This window comes from Photinus pyralis, unplaced genomic scaffold, assembly GCF_008802855.1.
Source record: "Photinus pyralis isolate 1611_PpyrPB1 unplaced genomic scaffold, Ppyr1.3 Ppyr1.4_LG1, whole genome shotgun sequence".
In the NCBI taxonomy this organism is placed as follows: Eukaryota; Metazoa; Arthropoda; class Insecta; order Coleoptera; family Lampyridae; genus Photinus; species Photinus pyralis.
Window position 1 is genome coordinate 58,262,659 of NW_022170249.1, and position 24,135 is coordinate 58,286,793.

Genomic DNA, 24,135 nt, shown 5'->3' on the forward strand with positions numbered 1-24,135 from the left:
CTGGAAGACTATGAAACCTACCTAGCCATTTCTAAGGATTGTTTGGATCCAGTAAGCGTGGAAGAAGCCCTCGATAGCTCCGAAAAGGACTTGTGAATTCAAGCTATGGAGGAAGAATACACCAGCTTAATCCAAAATAAGACGTGGGAATTGGTCGACCTACCTCCAGGAAGAAAACCGTTGAATTGCAAATGGGTATTTCGGACTAAGAGAAAGGCCACTGGAAAAGTGGTGAAACACAAAGCTCGATTAGTTGTAAAGGGATGTGCTCAGAAAAAAGGTTTAGATTTTGAGGAAACTTTTTCACCGGTCGTCAGTGATATAATATTTGTAACCACTGGAAATATGGCTTTTATTAGCTTAAAGAAATCAACTAGACAATTAAATTAACTTTGACAATAACGATAAATGACTATCAAATGATAACTAGATAAAATATCATATCATTCTTCCCCTGTAGAATTTTCTTCTTCTGCAGAATTTTCTGCCCCTGTAGAATTTTCAATTCCACTTTCTACAACAAAGTTTTGAAACCACGAGGGTGGCCTTCTAATTCGAGTAGACCTTCTAACCTCTTGTTCCGTCGAAGATCCATCAGAAGTTTGTAATTCTTGTGAGGCCTCAGTCTCTGAAGTTTCAAGACTAACATCATCTTCACCCTCGTCAACGTTGTTTGGGAAGGGCGCTAAATGACGATTTGTCACGGTTGACATTTCTCCATTAGCTCTTCTAATTAAAGAGTAGTAAGGATTACTCTCGATAAGTTCAGCTTCTTCTACTACGGGATCAGTCTTTGAGTGACGGACATTCTTTTTTACTGTCCAGGCGTTGAAAGCCATGATGGTAGCGAATCCCCGTTTGGTGATCTTCGAGGGTACGTGAATAGTTTTTCATGTGGCGTAGCATTAATCGATGTACAAAGAAGTGATCGGATACAATGAAGGGACTTCCTCCCAGTTTCCAATTGACAAACTCTTTGAACGTAGACTGAGCTGAATAGTACGCCAAAGTGTTCCGTTCAAACGTTCCACTTGACCATTACCCTGTGGATTGTATGGCGTCGTTCTTGAGGATGCAATGTTTGAGTTTTTTAGGAAATTTTTAAATTCTTCAGACATGAATGAGGTTCCTCTGTCGCTGTGTATGTAAAGAGGCTGGCCAAAAGTGAGAAACAGGTCTTTCAGGCATTTAATGACTGTGGATGAGGTCATATCTTTGCATGGGTAAGCGAAGGGAAATCTGCTATATTCATCGATAATCGTTAAAATATATTTGTTTGAAGAATTAGAAGGGAGAGGACCTTTAAAATCAATATTAAGGCGTTCGAATGGAGACGTAGCCTTAATTAGTTGACCTTTTGCTTTCAAAAATCTTGGCTTAATTTCAGCGCACGTTGGACACAATGCAATCATCTCTTTTACATCATTTGCTGTATACGGTAGGTTTTTAGAGCGTATCCAATGGAACATTCTACTTACTCCAGGATGGCAAAGCGCATTATGAAGCTGTTTTAATTTGTCGGTGTTCATGTACGCACAAACTCGTGACAGAGCGTCTGCTGTTGTGTTTTCCGAACCTGGTCTATATATAATGTCATATTTGTAGCAGGATAGCTCTAGCCTCCAGCGCATTATCTTCTCATTTTTAATCTTGCTATTGTGATTTTGATTCAACATGTACGTTACTGATTTTTGATCCGTAATTAAAAGAAAGTGTTTTCCAATCAGAAAATGTCTCCATTTCTTAAGACTTTCAACAATTGCACAAGCTTCCTTCTCTATTGATGAATGTCGACATTCTGGATTAGAAAGCGTTCGAGAGAAGAAAGCGACTGGACGACCCTTTTGCGTAAGCGTAGCGGCTATAGCAAAATCCGAGGCGTCAGTTTCAACAGTGAAAGTTTCATCATCATCTATTGCTTTCTTTATGTCTGATTTAATCTCTTGGAAGCATTTTAGAGCATCAGGTGTTAAAGGAAAACTTGAAACACAAGTTAAAGGTTTTATCTTCTCCGAAAATCTTTCAACCCATTTTGCATAGTGGGCGAACATTCCCAAAGCGCGTTTGAGTTCTGAGTTTTTAATGGGAGCTGGAAGTTCTAAAAGGGGTTTCAATCTCTCAGCGTCTGGTTTGATTGTGTTATTTTCGACAGTATAGCCAAGTAGATCGATTTTTGTTTTCTTAAAAACACATTTTCTTTCATTTAGTGTTAAGTTATATTTTCTCGCCGCATCCATAAACTTTTTTAGATTACGTTCATGTTCTAACTCATCTTTACCACATACTGTCACGTCATCTAAGTATACAACTGTACCTTCTAGTTTCTCTCTGGTTATGATGAAGTCTAGAGTCCTTTGAAACGCTGCTACACCATTGGTAACACCGAATGGAATTCTTGTAAACTGGTAAAGTTGTCCGCAGGCTTCAAAAGCAGTGTAGACTTTCTCTTTATCTAAAATGGTCATTTGATGATATGCGCTTTTTAAGTCGATCTGACTGAAGATTTTGTATTTCGATACTTTTAAGACGACCGTTTCCATGTTTGGTAATGGGAATGCATCCAATTCTGTAAACTTGTTAATAGTCATAGAGTAGTCTATTACTAGACGTTTTCGATGAGCGCCACCTCCCGCTACTAGGACTTGTGCTCTCCAGGGAGAAATGCTTGGTTCTATTACACCGTCTTCCAGTAATTTTGATATTTCTTGCTTGATAAATTCTTCGTCTTGTATACTGTATCGACGACTCCTTACGGCGATAGGTCTGATGTTAGGTGACAAATTAGTAAAAATAGATGCTGGTGGCACCGAGGACTGCATTACGTTGCAGATGCGTAATGGTTCATGGGGACCTCCCAATTCAAATTCAATTTTAGAATGTTCTTTTAGTAGGTCGTGTCCAACGATCACGTCCGCGCAGAGATTATCGACGATAAGAAGTGGTATTTGCCTGTAGTTGTGTTTATTCATGGTGATATTGGCAAAGCAAATACCTTCGACAACCGATACTTGATTCAGCGAGGCTAAGTTAACAGACTGTGTACATGGTTTTTGACGTAACTTCATTAGGCGCGCGATTTTTCTGTTTATAAAACTGACAGAACTGCCAGTGTCAACAAGAGCATCAGCTTTATAACCATTCACCGTGATTAGAATAGTTGCACCTTTCAAGCTTGACGGTGAAGCGGCAGATATTGTACTACAGTGAGATGAACCGTCATCGATAAGACTGTTGACTGTGTTTTTGAACGAAGCCGAGTTGTTGGTAGCGTTTCGTGATTTACATACATTTGAAAAATGACCTCTTTTAGAACACAGGTTACATATAGCACGGAAAGCTGGGCACTTAAACCTTTGATGTACGTTACCACCACAAAAGAAACAACATCTTACTGATCGTGAGGATGGTTCAAGTATTGTTTGTGATGGTCGGTGTTGTGTAGCCGCTGCTATGTTTGATGCTGTATCTTGTTTTTGTTCGTATATAGCATTAATTTGTGGTGAATTGTTACTTATTATTAGCGCGTCCTTTTCAGCTGTTTCAAGTGCAATAGCTTGATCAAGTGCTTCGGCAAGAGTAAGTTTTTTATTTTCTAGCAGGCGTTCTTTGATTTTACGAGAAAGCAAACCGGAGATCAAGGTGCTACGGATTGCTTGTTCTTCATGTTCTTGAGCGGTAACGGTTTCGAAAGAGCAATCTTTTGCCGCTAAACGTAAAGCTCTTACGTAGTCAGAGATGTTTTCATCCGCACGTTGTTTCCGGTTAAAAAGAATATGCCTGGCTAGAATTATATTTTTAGGTTTAATATAAATACCTTCTAAAGCTGCAATTGAGGCTTCGTAAGTTTCGCAAGTTTTGATATGTTTGTAGATTGAAGCTGATAGGTGATTTACTAAGAGCTTGCGTCTTAATGCATCTGGTATTAAATCAGTTTTTACTTCTTCATTCAAAAAACTTTCGAACGTTGACCTCCAGTGCTGCCATTGTGCATCCGCTTCTGCAGCATCAGGTTCGACATCAAATTTGTCAGGACGTAAATACCTCGTGATAGGAAAACTAGTTGACGATGGGTTTTCGTTAATCATTATTTTAAGCTAATAAAATTGATATAATATTTGTAACCACTGGAAATATGGCTTTTATTAGCTTAAAGAAATCAACTAGACAATTAAATTAACTTTGACAATAACGATAAATGACTATCAAATGATAACTAGATAAAATATCATATCAGTCAGGTACAGTTCCATAAGATATCTACTGGCACTGGCAGCACAATACGATTTGGATATCGACCAGTTGGACGCAGTATCAGCTTTTCTGCAGGGTGACCTCACCGAGGAGATCTACATGGTGCAGCCACAGCTGTATGAAAGGACACCAAACAAAGTATGTCGTCTTGCAAAAAGTATTTATGGTTTAAAACAGGCAAGTAGAATTTGGAATAAAAAATTGGACTCTTGTTTAAAAACTTTCGGTATGATTCAATCAAGCCACGATCAATGTATATATGTTAAAAGATCTGGCGAAATTTTATTAATGATTGCTGTGTGGGTAGATGATATTTTATTGTTCTCAAACGATAATAATGCAAAAACTAAGTTAAAGGTACATTTATCCAAATATCTAAAAATCACGGACATTGGAGAGGCGAGGCATGTACTCGGGTTCCAGCTAACAAGAAACAGAAGGGAAAAGAAAATTTGGATCAGTCAACAGAGTTATCTGGAGCAAGTACTCAAGCGGTTCAATATGGACCAGTGTAACCCAGCGTCCACTCCTATGCTAGCCAGTGAAAAACTTCGACAGCAACAGGAACCCAGCAACGAAAGCATGAAGGACGTGCCGTACCAAGAAGCTGTTGGTAGTCTATTATTTGCTGCTCAGGTATCCAGACCTGACCTATCATATGCAATCAGCTCCGTCAGTCGATTCAACAACAATCCGGGACCAACTCACTGGATGGCGGTCAAACGAATCCTTAGATACGTGAAAGGTAGTATAAACCATCAGTTGGAAATCAACGGGATCAAACCTCCCGACATTGTGGGATATTGCGACGCTGATTGGGCTAACGACTTAGACAACCGGAGATCCATAACCGGATATATCTTCATAAAATGTGGTGCTCCGATCTCATGGTGTACTAAGCGACAACCCACAGTCGCACTCTCCACCACCGAAGCAGAATATATGGCAATGTCTGCGGCCACTCAAGAAGCATTATGGTTGAGGGGATTGGACAGCGAGGTAAATCCACATTACGCTCTGGATTTACCAACCACTTTATTTGTTGACAACCAAGGGGCTACAAAACTTGCGCTAAATGGATCATATCAAGCCCGCACCAAGCACATCGATGTTCGACATCATTTCTTACGGGAACGGATAAATTCAGGAATGATCGTAACCAAGTACATCAGTAGTAAGGAGAACGTGGCCGATTCTTTGACGAAGGCATTGGACGTTACCAAGTTCAATGCATGCATTTCGAAGCAAGGAATAACAAAATAAGGGTGGGTGTTGGACTCTGTATATATATTTGTTATAGTTGTTGGCAACAATGTAATAGACTATGTATGTGTCATGTCTACCGCTCATTGTACTTGTGCATTTTTTGTATCATGCATGCTGCCGTATTCATTTAACAGTCTCTGTATGGGCTTTATAGTTCAAGTGTTCAATGTTAATAAATGACGAATAAATCTTCTTAAATACAACAACCTTCAAACCTGTGTACGTATAAAATCGACGGTAAAAATATTTCCTGTAACGAGCAAAATTACAGGTTTTGCAAAAAAAATATTTGAGTCTGCGATAAATAGTTCTCCGTACAATCACGGGAAACGCTGTAATCAGTGACAATTTAGCGCCATTTATGTTTCTGTTCTGTGAAGGTCTTATTCTGTGCGTCAATTTTACAATTGACTATCTACTTTCGCGCACTAGTGCCTAAAAATTCAACGAAATTATCTATTTAGTGCGGATCATAAACTAATAAGTAGTATGATGGAAGAGTAAAAAAGAAAATATAAATACACTTTACATCATTCCCTGTAGTACACGGGCAAAAATAAGCTTAAACCAGAAGTTTTGAACAATAAGTTGACATTTTAAATTTGTAAATTTCTACTTTATCGGCATAGAGGACTTGATTTTTTCAAAAGAATTATAATGTCGCAAAAATCTCGCGAAAAGGATTTGAATTTATATAAATGCTATTTAACTAATCCGTGCAAAAAATAGAATACATGTTACGTGCGTGAACAGTATTTGATTGATTCGCGCGAGATGCGTCGCTCGTGCGCGTTGGGCACTCGCGCCGCCAAACTTCGCGCTCATCTGCAAAATAACTGTTCGCGCACTAATGTACTATTATTTGTTACTCAGTTGTAAACGTTGATTAACAAGACAAAACGCAAACGGGTAAACGTCATCTTTAAACGCTACTGACCATAGAACAACAAACTTTTACTTAGAATGGAAACTGTAATGTAAATATGACGCGCCATCTCGTGTATGTTCTCAGCAGCTTTTGCGTGAATGGCGCCAAATTTAAATATTAAAATGTAAGCTACGCCCGCATTATACTGCATTTCTCCGGATCTGTAACAATAACATTGGATTTGACTAGCTGAAACCTAAAAGGTAATGAATCCAGCCAGTGAAGTCCAATTTTGTTTGTTAGGGATTCAGATAAATTCAGTTTAATGCCGATGCACCTCAGCAGTCAGGGGCTTCAAAGAGTACAGACCACTTGTTTTATAAGTAACAACTCCAATTAATCCAATCAAGGAGTAATATTTAATTTAATATGGATATACAAGATCAACTTCATGGAACTCTACTTTATGATGCTCTCAAGATCGTTCTAAAAACAAAATATGTAGCAATTTATTACAATTCAATTAGTGTTACCTGCTAATGTGCGAACTGCCACACGCTTTAAAACTCTTCGTGTTCCAGGTTCTAAAGCGCAACCAGAAAAATGACGTTCACAAACCAAAAACTTTTGTGTAAATTTCTTCCACATTATATTCTAAACCAATTCCATAAAAACTTCGGGCTCCATTTTTGGGAAACGTCTTCACAATTTGTCACACAACATTTACGTTTTCGATTTGTATATGCATAATTCATTGTAATAATGGGCCGTATGAATAAAAGTAAGCAAATGCTTATACTTGCAAAATTCAAAGTAAATACTCGTAAGTGCTCCTTCGCATTGGGCGACTTAGCAGCGCTTCTAAGCAGGACAGGACGCAGCGCAGCGCTGCTAAACCATGCTGAACAGACCAGTATGAAGGGGCAGTTACGAGTATTTACTTTGAATTTTGTAAGTATAAGCATTTGCTTACTTTTATTCATACGGGCCAATGAATAGTAATTATACTTAAAGCACAATAAGCCGTCAATCAAAATTCAACTGTCATAATGGCGACACGTACTAAAGTCACTAGATTTAGTAACTTTAACACGCACGCTAACTATGCGCCATCTATTGAATGTTCTCCAAACTAATTATATTTGTACTCCGTCTGTTGTTCCCGTTTACGTTTTCCCTTCTAAGTTTTTTGTTCTGGGCTACTGACTTGTAAAACTGACAGCTGACGTGTAAAAATTTTACAAGTTAGTAATCTAGTAATTTCATTGGCCAGATTTAATGCGAAGTCTCTGTTACATGGATAATATGATATTTTAGACATTTCTTCGAGATCAATTTAAGAACTAACTATTTACGTTTACAAATGAGTAGATAACAAATAAAATATTGTACAATATACGACAGGTAATAGTTTTTACTGGCTCTAGGAGATGACAGGCTCGCCTGACGGCTCGCCAGTCAACTTCTCCTATCGCCATTAAAAACTCACTTACCTGGCTAATAATGTAATAGTATTTTACATTATTAGCCAGGTAAGTGAGTTTTTACTGGCGATAGGAGAAGTTGACTAGCGAGCCGTTAGGCGAGCTTGTCATCTCCTAGAGCCAGTAAAAACTATTACCTGGCGTATTCGTATAATGTACAATATTTTATTTGTTACTCATTTGTAAACTAGTAAACGTAAATAATTAGTTCTTAAATTAATCTTGAAGAAATGTCTAAAATATCATGTTATCCATGTAACAGAGACTTCGCATTAATTCTGGCCAATGAAATTACTAGATTACTAACTTGTAAAATTTTTACAGGTCTGCTGTCAGTTTTACAGGTCTGCTGTCAGTTTTACAGGTCTGCTGTCAGTTTTACAAGTCAGTAGCGTTTAAACATGACGTTTACCCGTTTGCGTTTTGTCTTGTTAATCAACGTTTACAACTGAGTAACAAATAAAATACTATTATTACTGTTACTTGAGGTAACATGCGCAAAACGAATGTTTTGAATCGCCTACTAGTTTTACTGTTACTCGGGGTGCTAAGATACAACATTTCATTTAAATATCTTAGTAACAAATAAAAAAAATTGGATAAAAGTAGAGCTCTTAAGATAAAGAACTAGTAGCGACCGAACGGCTGTATGGATGGACAGACGGACGAAAATGAGGTAATTGAAACTATGGCCGGTAAAAGCCGTATGCTCCCACAGATTTTGTTTTCTACAGACACTGAACTTTCCGGTATATAATGACGATTTTGTCGGAACTGTAAATTGAAATGCTGCAAGTCTATTGAGAACGTTTCCCTTACTGCACTAGGCAATAGTCTTGCAAACGACCTCTAATTTACTAAAGCAAACCTGAGTTTTATAATAACTGCTCAATCGATTAACGACAAAACGGAAACTGAACCAAATGTAACAATCACTTAAACTTAAACAGATATTGGAAGGAAATTTTGCTGGTGATCTCATGGCAACGATTATAGAAGTAGGAATTGCTCCATATATAGGTAAGTCGCCCAAATCCAAAATTTCTATTATGTACAGGGTAGTTCAAATTTGTGGCTCACCATTGGGATTCTAAGCAACTTTTGTCCTATAGAGTTTGTTCACTAAGTTAAGTCAATGGTATTCGAGTTATTTGCGAGTGAAAATGTTCATTTTTCACTTATAATTGCACAAGAGGTTTGTATTTTACGGAGTAAATTTGGGTTGTTAAGGTAATGAAAATCTGTTGCCATAGCAATTAGACGAGAAAAACTGTTAACTAATAAAAATGCGACACCGGAAGGTGGAGCATTTTTAGGTTGACAGTTTTTCGAGTTCAATTGCTAAAAGGCACTTCAATCCCTAAAGTGAAAAAATGAAATAAATATGTACCTATCTGTATATATTATAAATTACGTCTTTTTTAAACAAAACACTTATCTCCGATTATAAATAGTCCAGAGGTGGGTTGTAATCTTATTAGGTACTTGTCATATCACACATAATATTGAAAATTCAAGTTATGGCGACGCAAACACATCTCGTTGCTCGAATGGGTCAATTTTATTGAATACGATTACACGTAATGATTTATTGTTCACATTATATAAATCGATTACTTTGAGTAGATAAGTTACAAGTATTTTGTTGACGACTGATTTTGATAAGACTCAAAATGTACCTACCTAACTGCTCAAGGCTAACTACGTAACATACTATGAAAAACTCCTTTATTGCGTCCATATGGTCGACAAGGCAGCCGTTTTGCATGGTCACATACGTTATACATAAATTAACTAAGTTCTGACAACTTTATAGGTATATAGAAATTAGTCAGCGCTTTTCCTTTAAACCCAACTTAGGTTTAAATGGGACGGAAGCCGTAAATAACATATTGAAATGCTGCTGAATTTGTATACCTACAAGGTTAATTTGTGATAAAAAGAAAGAATTATTCTAGGCCTAACAAGTCATGTATAGTAAAATAAAATGCTATGTTATAGTGCAGCGGAGAGAGCCGCGAAATCGCTCAAAAAATTTTTTCGGAGTAGAAAGAATTGGGACCCACACCATTTTGTTCAGAAATGTTTGAACCTTCCGAATCTCGTTTTACGACATTTTCCCGTGGTCCTGACAAAAGTTATAGGCCGTTAAAGTTGAACTTTAAGCCGGCCATACACGGTCCAACGTCGTCGTACGATCTTGTCGAATTCGACTAAGTTGTACGATTTTTGATTGTGTATGGGCACATACGACTAAGTTGGTTGGATGAGAATGAATATCAAACTTGTCTGACTGCTGCAGTACAATCGAGTTGTATGCGACGCAGTTGGACGAAATTGGATCGTGTATGCGCACTTACAATCAAGTCGGTCCGACAGAATCCGTGTACACAGCGAAATTAAAAACCTTTATTATTATCATATTGTGTTAATCTGTTGAGTACAGTGTGAACGATCTTTTAAAAAAAATCACATCCAACTCTATCGTACGACGTTGTTGGATCGTGTATGGTTGTATTCAATTTTCACGATTTTCGTACGACAATTCCATCCGACATTGTTGTACAACGGCGTTGGACCGTGTATGGCCGGCTTTACTCATTTTCGCGCGCACGACTAGACCACCGAAAGTATTTATTTTCTCAGCAACTAAGCGATATACAATAATTCCTTTTGTTAAAATGAAAGTACATTTATAGCAGAATCTAAAGCATTCATATTTACCTACCTTGTTATGCACAGTTTTTAGAAAATAACGCTCAACTTCCAAAATTCGTGTAGCAGATGAAAAGTGCGCACTTTGAACTCTCATAACTTTTTATTTCACGATATCGATTTCCAATATTCATAGCTCATTCGATGCTCCAAAGCATTGTGATTATTTTATTTTCTATAACATTACGTGAATTTTTTCATAATAAAAAAGTTACGGTCATTTAAGTAAAACCCTACCGACCTCGCCGAGTCGGAAGTCGCGAGAGAGACGGAGAGGGAAGGATAGTCAGCAGCGTTTCGCTAAACAAGGAGCGATGCGTAAGAGGTTCTACTTTACTAAGAAATTTCTCTCCGATACCAAAACTAGCTATTTACGCCGTTTAGTTTACAAATGCATTCCGCCGAGTTGCAAATCTATATTTAGTGACTTTATGTATGTCATAGATATATAATACATAGATACAGCCATACCCCAACATAGTTCAAAAGGACGTACCATCTATTACCATCACTTTCGGCACATTAATTACGTATAGCGCTATCCTTCATAGAGGTACCCTGAGCATGGAAGACAAGATTCGCATTATTTATTATAACTGTCAATCAAATTGTTAGCACAAATCACACAGAAAATTATCAGATTTGAGACTTTACAACATAAATAAACCGCCTTTTTATTTATTTAAATCGCATAGCAGCAAGAAATGTTACATTTAAAATGGAAGATGTTACTTAGAAAACTGGCAAATGAAGAATTTGAAAAAATTACAGCTGACAACTGGAAGAAAGTGTGTGAAGATGTGGAAAGTGATTAATTTAAAAGAGAAGTTATATTGGTTGATGTTTCTGAACTTTATAATAAGTGTTAATAATGACAGTGATGATACGGATTTGTCAATTTCATCTGACGATGATTCGGATTGTGAACTTTTACAAACGTAATGAATGTTCACTAAATGAGAATTATCAGCAATTGGATATCATTGTTAAGATTTTGTATTTATTTTAAATAAATGTACACGTGTAGCTTACTACAATTAGCACTATAATTTCAAAAAGAAACCCCACCGATTGGACTATGCCGAAAGGTAGGCAAGACGCGTAGCGACCAAAATTTGATATTGCACGCACACACAGTCTATAAATCTCGCTTTCCTAAGAATATTGCACGCATCCTTCTTTGTGATCATGATACAAACGCACTGCATCAACATCATATAGGCCAAAATGATAATTGGAAACGAATTCACTTCCTGTCGCAACTTAATCTCCGTTACCATTACGCCTAAAACCATGCAATTAAAATTAAAATGTTGAACATAAACTTTACTTACTTACGGTTTTTTTGATATTCTGCAAGCCAGCAATGAATTCACTGCAGCACATCATGCCAAACAAGGTAAACATAGTCCCAAATTTGAATGGCGTAGCTCTATGTAATAAAACTATTTCAGGAATAACAATTATGGACGCGTCTATCATTATGGCAAGCACTAATGTTATTCGTATTCAATTGATAACGCAATAATTACATAATATTTAGTGAAAAAACCGCCCATCATGTTTAGGGCGAATATTTTTAGTTAGATTTGATTTCGCGGGATCGTGAAATGTGTCAACTGTCACATGACTTATGGGACGCGCTAAGTTTGTTTTAAGCGTCCGATTCGCGTACGACATAGTGGTTAATGCAATAAAAAGAGATAGAACATGTTTCTTCTTGGTTAGAAAGTAATGGAGAGATGTACAAATTTCTTTGATATGTTTTTTAAAAACCGAGGTACGTTTGTTAAGGATGGCTGTATCTAGGTATTTATATATCTATGCTTTATAAGGACAGTGGCGACAACTTATCATAATCCGCCATATTGGAGCTAAAAAATTGATTGTAAGATCAATATACCTTGTCATGTCAAATTGTGAGCGTAGAATAATAAATGTCAGTTTCATTTAAGTAAAGATTCTTGTTCAAAACGAACGGCGCAGAAATGATCGTTTAAAGCTTTGCAGAACAACCTATGGGAAAACAAATGCCTCCCAAATTCAAAAAGGTATGGGTATATGGAAAACGGTATAATAAGTATGAAATATGGTGCAATATCCAAAATGTACATATAAATAATCATTAAATTGTGTTTGACATTTCAGTGTCTTCTGTCACTTCTTGTCCCCTGTCGCGTGTTGCTCCTTCCAGACTTAAAAGTATTTCTTTAGTCTCTTAAATGGAAGACAAAACACGTTGATCTAGTCCACGGAGTACAAGAGATCAATATTCCATGTGCTCCAGCAAACATGAAACCAATTCAAGCGTATTTACGATCACAATTGAATTTGCTGCTAAATTTCGGATAAGCTGCTTCTCTAACCAGTTTTCTATCTAAACTCATTAGGTATTTAGGGCTTCTGAAAAAAATTTTACATCAATTACCAGTCGTAAGGTTAGGCACAGTTTTACATCTAAAAACACTAAGCGGATTACATACCTTATAATATCGTAATAAATCCAAACTATATGCGTCTTTAAAAATCGAGTTTATATAAAACTGGAGACGGAAAACGTAAAATAAAGCAAATACAAGAAGCAAAGTGTAAACTAGTAACATGAAGCCGTGACAATTACAGGTGACACTGTCAAAACAGTATAATTAATAATTATAGCACGGAGTGTACCGCGTCGTTTTGAAGGTTTTCTATTGGCCAGTTTGGAATTTAGCTCCAATATGGCGACCGGAACCAACGACCAATCAAAAACGAGATACCCTGTTGTCGCCACTGTCTCTATAAAGTCACTGTATGTAATGTTAAAGTCACTATCTAGTGACTTTATGTAATGTAAAAATGACGCGCCATCTCGTGTATGTTCTCAGCAGCTTTTTGCGTGAATGGCGCCAAATTTAAATATTAAAATGTAAGCTACGTCCGCATGATACTGAATTTCTCCGGATCTGTAACAATAACATTGGATTTGACTAGCTGAAACCTAAAAGGTAAATGAATCCAGCCAGTGAAGTCCAATTTTGTTTGTTAGGGATCCAGATAAATTCAGTTTAATGCCGATGCACCTCAGCAGTCAGGGGCTTCAAAGAGTACAGACCACTTGTTTTATAAGTAACAACTCCAATTAATCCAATCAAGGAGTTATATTTAATTTAATATGGATATACAAGATACAAGATCTACTTCATGGAACTCTACTTTATGATGCTCTCAAGATCGTTCTAAAAACAAAATATGTAGCAATTTATTACAATTCAATTAGTGTTACCTGCTAAATATAATGTGCGAACTGCCACACGCTTTAAATCTCTTCGTGTTCCAGGTTCTAAAGCGCAACCAGAAAAATGACGTTCACAAACCAAAAACTTTTGTGTAAATTTCTTCCACATTATATTCTAAACCAATTCCATAAAAACTTCGGGCTCCATTTTTGGGAAACGTCTTCACAATTTGTCACACAACATTTACGTTTTCGATTTGTATATGCATAATTCATTGTAATAATGGGCCGTATGAATAAAAGTAAGCAAATGCTTATACTTGCAAAATTCAAAGTAAATACTCGTAAGTGCTCCTTCGCATTGGGCGACTTAGCAGCGCTTCTAAGCAGGACAGGACGCAGCGCAGCGCTGCTAAACCATGCTGAACAGACCAGTATGAAGGGGCAGTTACGAGTATTTACTTTGAATTTTGTAAGTATAAGCATTTGCTTACTTTTATTCATACGGGCCAATGAATAGTAATTATACTTAAAGCACAATAAGCCGTCAATCAAAATTCAACTGTCATAATGGCGACACGTACTAAAGTCACTAGATTTAGTAACTTTAACACGCACGCTAACTATGCGCCATCTATTGAATGTTCTCCAAACTAATTATATTTGTACTCCGTCTGTTGTTCCCGTTTACGTTTTCCCTTCTAAGTTTTTTGTTCTGGGCTACTGACTTGTAAAACTGACAGCTGACGTGTAAAAATTTTACAAGTTAGTAATCTAGTAATTTCATTGGCCAGATTTAATGCGAAGTCTCTGTTACATGGATAATATGATATTTTAGACATTTCTTCGAGATCAATTTAAGAACTAACTATTTACGTTTACAAATGAGTAGATAACAAATAAAATATTGTACAATATACGACAGGTAATAGTTTTTACTGGCTCTAGGAGATGACAGGCTCGCCTGACGGCTCGCCAGTCAACTTCTCCTATCGCCATTAAAAACTCACTTACCTGGCTAATAATGTAATAGTATTTTACATTATTAGCCAGGTAAGTGAGTTTTTACTGGCGATAGGAGAAGTTGACTAGCGAGCCGTTAGGCGAGCTTGTCATCTAGAGCCAGTAAAAACTATTACCTGGCGTATAATGTACAATATTTTATTTGTTACTCATTTGTAAACAATAGTAAACGTAAATAATTAGTTCTTAAATTAATCTTGAAGAAATGTCTAAAATATCATGTTATCCATGTAACAGAGACTTCGCATTAATTCTGGCCAATGAAATTACTAGATTACTAACTTGTAAAATTTTTACAAGTCTGCTGTCAGTTTTACAGGTCTGCTGTCAGTTTTACAAGTCAGTAGCGTTTAAACATGACGTTTACCCGTTTGCGTTTTGTCTTGTTAATCAACGTTTACAACTGAGTAACAAATAAAATACTATTATTACTGTTACTTGAGGTAACATGCGCAAAACGAATGTTTTGAATCGCCTACTAGTTTTACTGTTACTCGGGGTGCTAAGATACAACATTTCATTTAAATATCTTAGTAACAAATAAAAAAAATTGGATAAAAGTAGAGCTCTTAAGTATTATCTTTACGCACTTTAATTACTTTGATATGACAGACAAGAATATAAGCAAACACACTCTTTATTTGTAATGCAAGTACAAAACTAAAACCGACATCGTTATCTCAAAGCAAAAAAGGTACATCTTAACCACAGAACAAGTGATCTTAACTACTTTCATTATATACAGGATGCTCTACAAGTAAACATTGGATTACAATACTTATAATACCACCTCTTAATACAATGTTTAATTTAAATTAAATTGTTCAATACATAAACGATGTTTGTCACTTGGCAAACCTTTGGTCAAAACATCAGCTATCATTTTATCAGTTGGTACATAATCTACTTTGACAATGCCTTTATTTATAATTTCGCGTATGTAATGATACTTAGTATCAATATGTTTAGTTCGACTATGATAGACAGGGTTCTTGATAAGCTTTTGAGCACTCTGACTATCATTGTAAATAATGAAAGGTTTTTCAACAGTTAAAATCTCACCAATAAGACCCTTAATAAAAACAGCTTCTTTTACTGCTTCAGTCATTGCTATGTATTCTGCTTCAGTACTTGAGAGAGCTACACAACTTTGTTTTTTAGATTCCCAAGATACGGCAGCATTAGCCCATTTAAAAACATAGCCTGTATATGACTTTCTATCATTTACATCATTTGAGAAGTCTGCATCTACATAACCTGTGATTGGTTTATTTGATTTACAAAAAACTAAACTTTTATGCATACTCCCTTTTAAATATTTTAGCACACGTTTTGCATGTTTCCAATGCTCCATATCAAATGTTGAATTAAATTGACTTAAGTAACTTATACTGTAAGCAATATCAGGTCTTGTATGAACTGCTAGATACATTAGTGAGCCGATTAAGTTCTGATATGGGACATTAGGTTTCTCATTATGATTTGGTTTCAACCTTAATCCAATTTCAATTGGTGTGTTAACAGGTTTAGCATCTGTTAAGTGAAATTTTTTCAGTAGTTCTAAAATATAATCTTTTTGATTTACTCGAATTACGTTACTGATTTTACAATCAACATTCAGACCAAGAAAATGATTTATTAACCCTAAATCTTTTAACTTAAACTCTTTTGATAAATCTTGTTTTACATCCTCCTTTAAACTTGAAGAACTTGAGCAAATCAAGAAATCATCTACATATAGTGCAATTATTACAATGGAACTATCAACAATTTTAAAGAATATACACGGTTCGTAAGCAGATTGCTTAAAATTCATTTTGACTAATACTTTTTCAACTTTTAAGTTCCATATTCTTGACGACTGCTTAAGACCATATATAGCCTTTTTAAGTAAACATACCTTATTTGGGTCTTTCTTGCAAACAAAACCTTCAGGCTGTGCCATATAGATCTGCTGGTCTATATTGCCATTGAGAAAAGCAGTTTCTACATCTAAATGATAAATTAGAAGATTTAAATTTACAGCCATTGAAAATAAAATTCTTATCGTTGCATTTCTGACAACTGGAGAAAAAGTCTCTAAATAGTCAATACCATATTGTTGAGTAAATCCTTTAGCCACTAAACGCGCTTTATACCGCACACCACTAGAGGCCTTTTTTACACAAAACACCCACTTATTTTGCACAATTGTTTTATCTTCCGGGCAATCCACGAGTGTCCATGCTTGGTTTTTGATCAAGGATTCATACTCTCTTTCCATGGCGTTCTTCCACTTCAGGTGATCAGGTCGCGACATGGCTTCATTTACGGACTTCGGATCATAGGATTCCATTTCTGGCATGATGTTGTCAAAAACGTTGTATGTGACGTAGTCCTTAAAACATTTTTTCTTCGATATTCTTCCTGCTCTAGTGACTATCTGGGTTTCGGTGTCTTTCGCGACTTCCTTCGCATTTCCGTCATCTCCCTCTTCCCCATCACTTGTGTCATCCAAAAATTCAACAGGTATTGTCTCCTCATCTTTTATTTCCACCTCTGCATCTTCTGTTTCCATTATCTTTTGTATATTCTGTTCTGGTTCCTTAGTTTCCCTCAAATCATTATTCGATTGATACATTACTGTCGTTGTTTGTGAGTTGCAGCCTTTGACCTCTTGAAATGGCTCATTTAAATATTCATTAAACTTGACGGTACGACTGATTGTCACCTTGTCTGTGATTGGATCTAGTATTCGGTAGCCTTTACTGGTGTCACTGTATCCGATCATTATTCCCTCTTTAGCCTTTGGTTCTAACTTTGACCTCTTTTGCTTTGGGACATAAATGAAAGCTCGACTCCCAAACGTAACTAAATGTTCTAAGTTAGGTTTTTTACCAACCCACAATTCATACGGCGTTTTATCTTTAGCTTGAGTTGGGAACCTATTCGTTAAATAATTTGCAGTTACTACCGATTCACCCCAATATTTATAAGGTAACTTGGCATCCAGAAGCATGCAACGTGCTGACTCTACCAACGTTCTATTTTTTCGCTCAGAGACCCCATTTTGTTCGGGACAATAGGGTACGGTTGACTGGAATTGTATTCCATTTCTCTTTAAAACTGATTGAACTGCCTCCCCCGTGTACTCTCCGCCATTATCTGACCTCAGAACCTTTGGATATTTTCCAAATTGATTTTTAACTTCAGCAAGAAATTCTTTAAGTTTTACAGCTACCTCATCTTTGGAAGCTAACAGGTAGATTTTTGTATATCTGGAGTAGTCATCAATAAATGATACAAAATAAAATTTCCCACTCACAGTTGCAGTTTTCATAGGCCCACATACATCGCTGTGTATTAAATCAAGAACTTGCTTGGATCTCGTTTCCGATTTATGAGGAAACGGCTTCCTCGTGAGTTTACCCTCTATACATGCCGTACATTTCTTAACATTTTTACATTTACTTATTTCTATGCCAATTGCTAAATCCCCTTCTAACAATTTATTGATGCCATCCGGGCTCTTATGGCCGAACCTGCGATGCCAAATATGTATGCATTTCTCTTTTTCACAGGATGTAAAGGTTAAACATGCCTTATCCTTAAACATATCTATCTTGTATAAACCGTTTATACATTCAGCAGTTAACACAATCATTCCATCTTTCTCTATACTACAGTTCAAACCATTAAAGTTCATTTTATAACCGACTTTAGTTATTTTCGACACAGACAACAGATTATTTTCTAATGTAGGTACATACAGCACATTAGAAAACTTTAAACTTTTTAATTCGCCATTTACAACACTTTTTAAGTAAATGCTCCCTTTACCCTTAACTGCCATGTGTTGTCCATTAGCAACCGTTATTTTTTCCGATTCAGTACATTCAAAATTTTTGAAACTGTTTAAATCGTTACACATATGGCTAGTAGCCCCTGAGTCTATGTACCACTCAGGCTCACTCACAGTGCCTTTACTGCCAAAAGTATTAAAGCAAAAATTTGAATCAGACTCACCCTCATCGACTGCTAGTTTGGCTTGTTGACCTTCTTTTTTCTTGTCCTTTTTGTAGAAATAGCAATCCTTTTTGTAATGCCCCTTCCTGTGACAATGAAAACATTCCCGCATCTGCTTGGCTTTACTGTCATTCCCCTTAAACTTTGTGTTGAGAGCTCGTTCACTGGAAGTACTATCTTCTCTCCGTTTATATTCGTCCATCAATTTCCCCTTTACGTACTCCAATGTTAACTCTTCATCGGGTCTTGTATCTAGTGCAGTAACCAATGTGGAATAATTTTCGGGCAATCCTCCAAGTAACAATGCTGCTACATGAAAATCCTTTACGATCTCCCCGACTCCACGTAGTTTCTCCACTAACTCCAAGGTGTCCTTAATATACTCGGACATTGATTTATTCTCCAGCTTAGATTGATACAACTTCCTTAACAAATACAGCTTATTACTTAAGTTGTTTCTTTCGTGCACCTTCTGTAGGGATTCCCACATCTCCTTTGCAGATCCGCTTTTACAGATGTGAATTATTTGATTGTCCTCCACACTTAAAGATATAGTTGCTTGTGCCTTTTGGTCCTTTTTACTCCATTCCACAGTTACCGGTGCTGCCGGTAATGGATCCTCAATCACTGACCAATTTCCTTCACGGACCAGAACCATCTTCACACGAAACTTCCAATTTTGGTAGTTATTGTTATCCAACCTGGAAAACATAAACTTTACGTTCTCCGAATCCATTATGTACTTGCACGTGGTGTTGAGGTTAGGTACTTAGTTCTATTCTTTCTTTCTTTATACTTTACGCCTATCTGGGCCCATAACCTATTATCTTTACGCACTTTAATTACTTTGATATGACAGACAAGAATATAAGCAAACACACTCTTTATTTGTAATGCAAGTACAAGACTAAAACCGACATCGTTATCTCAAAGCAAAAGGTACATCTTAACCACAGAACAAGTGATCTTAACTACTTTCATTATATACAGGATGCTCTACAAGTAAACATTGGATTACAATACTTATAATATTAAGATAAAGAACTAGTAGCGACCGAACGGCTGTATGGATGGACAGACGGACGAAAATGAGGTAATTGAAACTATGGCCGGTAAAAGCCGTATGCTCCCACAGATTTTGTTTTCTACAGACACTGAACTTTCCGGTATATAATGACGATTTTGTCGGAACTGTAAATTGAAATGCTGCAAGTCTATTGAGAACGTTTCCCTTACTGCACTAGGCAATAGTCTTGCAAACGACCTCTAATTTACTAAAGCAAACCTGAGTTTTATAATAACTGCTCAATCGATTAACGACAAAACGGAAACTGAACCAAATGTAACAATCACTTAAACTTAAACAGATATTGGAAGGAAATTTTGCTGGTGATCTCATGGCAACGATTATAGAAGTAGGAATTGCTCCATATATAGGTAAGTCGCCCAAATCCAAAATTTCTATTATGTACAGGGTAGTTCAAATTTGTGGCTCACCATTGGGATTCTAAGCAACTTTTGTCCTATAGAGTTTGTTCACTAAGTTAAGTCAATGGTATTCGAGTTATTTGCGAGTGAAAATGTTCATTTTTCACTTATAATTGCACAAGAGGTTTGTATTTTACGGAGTAAATTTGGGTTGTTAAGGTAATGAAAATCTGTTGCCATAGCAATTAGACGAGAAAAACTGTTAACTAATAAAAATGCGACACCGGAAGGTGGAGCATTTTTAGGTTGACAGTTTTTCGAGTTCAATTGCTAAAAGGCACTTCAATCCCTAAAGTGAAAAAATGAAATAAATATGTACCTATCTGTATATATTATAAATTACGTCTTTTTTAAACAAAACACTTATCTCCGATTATAAATAGTCCAGAGGTGGGTTGTAATCTTATTAGGTACTTGTCATATCACACATAATATTGAAAATTCAAGTTATGGCGACGCAAACACATCTCGTTGCTCGAATGGGTCAATTTTATTGAATACGATTACACGTAATGATTTATTGTTCACATTATATAAATCGATTACTTTGAGTAGATAAGTTACAAGTATTTTGTTGACGACTGATTTTGATAAGACTCAAAATGTACCTAACTGCTCAAGGCTAACTACGTAACATACTATGAAAAACTCCTTTATTGCGTCCATATGGTCGACAAGGCAGCCGTTTTGCATGGTCACATACGTTATACATAAATTAACTAAATTCTGACAACTTTATAGGTATATAGAAATTAGTCAGCGCTTTTCCTTTAAACCCAACTTAGGTTTAAATGGGACGGAAGCCGTAAATAACATATTGAAATGCTGCTGAATTTGTATACCTACAAGGTTAATTTGTGATAAAAAGAAAGAATTATTCTAGGCCTAACAAGTCATGTATAGTAAAATAAAATGCTATGTTATAGTGCAGCGGAGAGAGCCGCGAAATCGCTCAAAAAATTTTTTCGGAGTAGAAAGAATTGGGACCCACACCATTTTGTTCAGAAATGTTTGAACCTTCCGAATCTCGTTTTACGACATTTTCCCGTGGTCCTGACAAAAGTTATAGGCCGTTAAAGTTGAACTTTAAGCCGGCCATACACGGTCCAACGTCGTCGTACGATCTTGTCGAATTCGACTAAGTTGTACGATTTTTGATTGTGTATGGGCACATACGACTAAGTTGGTTGGATGAGAATGAATATCAAACTTGTCTGACTGCTGCAGTACAATCGAGTTGTATGCGACGCAGTTGGACGAAATTGGATCGTGTATGCGCACTTACAATCAAGTCGGTCCGACAGAATCCGTGTACACAGCGAAATTAAAAACCTTTATTATTATCATATTGTGTTAATCTGTTGAGTACAGTGTGAACGATCTTTTAAAAAAAATCACATCCATCTCTATCGTACGACGTTGTTGGATCGTGTATGGTTGTATTCAATTTTCACGATTTTCGTACGACAATTCCATCCGACATTGTTGTACAACGGCGTTGGACCGTGTATGGCCGGCTTTACTCATTTTCGCGCGCACGACTAGACCACCGAAAGTATTTATTTTCTCAGCAACTAAGCGATATACATCAATAATTCCTTTTGTAAAATGAAAGTACATTTATAGCAGAATCTAAAGCATTCATATTTACCTACTTGTTATGCACAGTTTTTAGAAAAATGACCGTCAACTTCCAAAATTCGTGTAGCAGATGAAAAGTGCGCACTTTGAACTCTCATAACTTTTTATTTCACGATATCGATTTCCAATATTCATAGCTCATTCGATGCTCCAAAGCATTGTGATTATTTTATTTTCTATAACATTACCGTGAATTTTTCATAATAAAAAGTTACGGTCATTTAAGTAAAACCCTACCGACCTCGCCGAGTCGGAAGTCGCGAGAGAGACGGAGAGGGAAGGATAGTCAGCAGCGTTCGCTAAACAAGGAGCGATGCGTAAGAGGTTCTACTTTACTAAGAAATTTCTCTCCGAATACCAAAACTAGCTATTTACGCCGTTTAGTTTACAAATGCATTCCGCCGAGTTGCAAATCTCAAACAATTCATTAACTCCATGTATAGGTACCTTTCCCTGTAAATTTTGGGGGTACTCCACATTAGGTATCTCTTGGGCTGTGTTGTATATTGCAAGATCAGCACTCAGCAGTGACAGTATGATTTTGTCCCAAAGATTCAGGCTTGTTTTTTGATTTAACTAGACGATGGTTAGGATGGTATTGTAGCTCGTTGGCGGAGAATTCAAAAACGGCATACATATATTGAATGGTAGATACCGAAACTTACTTAGGATTATCAGCATGTACTTAGGTTGTTAAAGTCAGTTATCTGGTCGTTATCTAGTGATAGGTAAACGAGGAATTTGGATTTCTTCTGCCGATGTATCTCGCTTTTGAAAAAGGACTGTGCGTTGAATTTTTTTCGTCTGTTTCCACAGAATATGGCCTACTTATTCTTATTCTGTGACTGTTTCCTCATTGATGTCGAAATTATTAATGCTCGCTGTAACAAAATTATCATTTTTTATTTGACAAATTTTTGTGAAATGTAGGTAGACACCCTTAGCAGAACATGTAATACTGACGTTTACTGTACTTGTTATGCCACTGTGGGAGAACATTTTCTGACCCGAAAGACCAATTTGCAAATGAGTGTAACTTTTGTTTGAAAAATGACCTTAAGAAAAACTGTTCAACAATTTTGTTCCGTATGTATCTACACAACAAACTTCGTGGAATTTTGTCAATTTTCGTTGTCCGGCCAAGAATTGCAGTGGAATTATTTTTTCGAATTTTCAAAAACTAATTTCAGATTCGTTATTTTTATATTCAAAAACCACCAGATACCAAATTTCGTTGAAATCAACATTTTTTCGCACCCCTATTGAGGGGTGTGCCCTTTTGTGGTAGGAATTTTGAAAAATTATTTGCAAAACCGGAAAGGGCATACAGCAAAACCTATTCAAAGACTTACCACCAGTCTCTGTAACTGTTGCTGAGAAAAAAATTACCTAAAGGAGAAATGGAAACTTTACCACTTTTTTAGGGTGGCTCATAAACGAATACATGGAGTTAATGAATTGTTTGAGATTTTACAATGCAACTCGGCGGAATGCATTTGTAAACGGCCTAAATAGCTAGTTTTGGTATTCGGAGAGAAATTTCTTAGTAAAGTAGAACCTCTTATGCATCGCTCCTTGTTGCGCCAACGCTGCTGACTATCCTTCCCTCTCCGTCTCATTCGCAACTCCCGACTCGGCGAGGTGGGTAGGTTTTTACTTAAATGACCGTAACTTTTTTATTATGAAAAATTCACGGTAATGTTATAGAAAATAAAATAATCACAATGCCTTGGAGCATCGAATGCGCTATAAATATTGGAAATCGATATCGTGAAATAAAAAGTTATGAGAGTTCAAAGTGCGCACTTTTCATCTGCTACACGAATTTTGGAAGTTGACGGTCATTTTTCTAAAAACTGTGCATAACAAGGTAGGTAAATATGAATGCTTTAGATTCTGCTATAAATGTACTTTCATTTTACAAAAGGAATTATTGATGTATATCGCTTAGTTGCTGAGAAAATAAATACTTTCGGTGGTCTAGTCGCGCGCGCGAAAATGAGTAAAGTTCAACTTTAGCGGCCTATAACTTTTGTCAGGACCACGGGAAAATGTCGTAAAGCGAGATTCTGAAGGTTCAAACATTTCTGAACAAAATGGTGTGGGTCCCAATTCTTTCTACTCCGAAAAAAAAACTACCTCAAATAAGCGAGTTAGCGCCAGCTCTCCGCTGTACT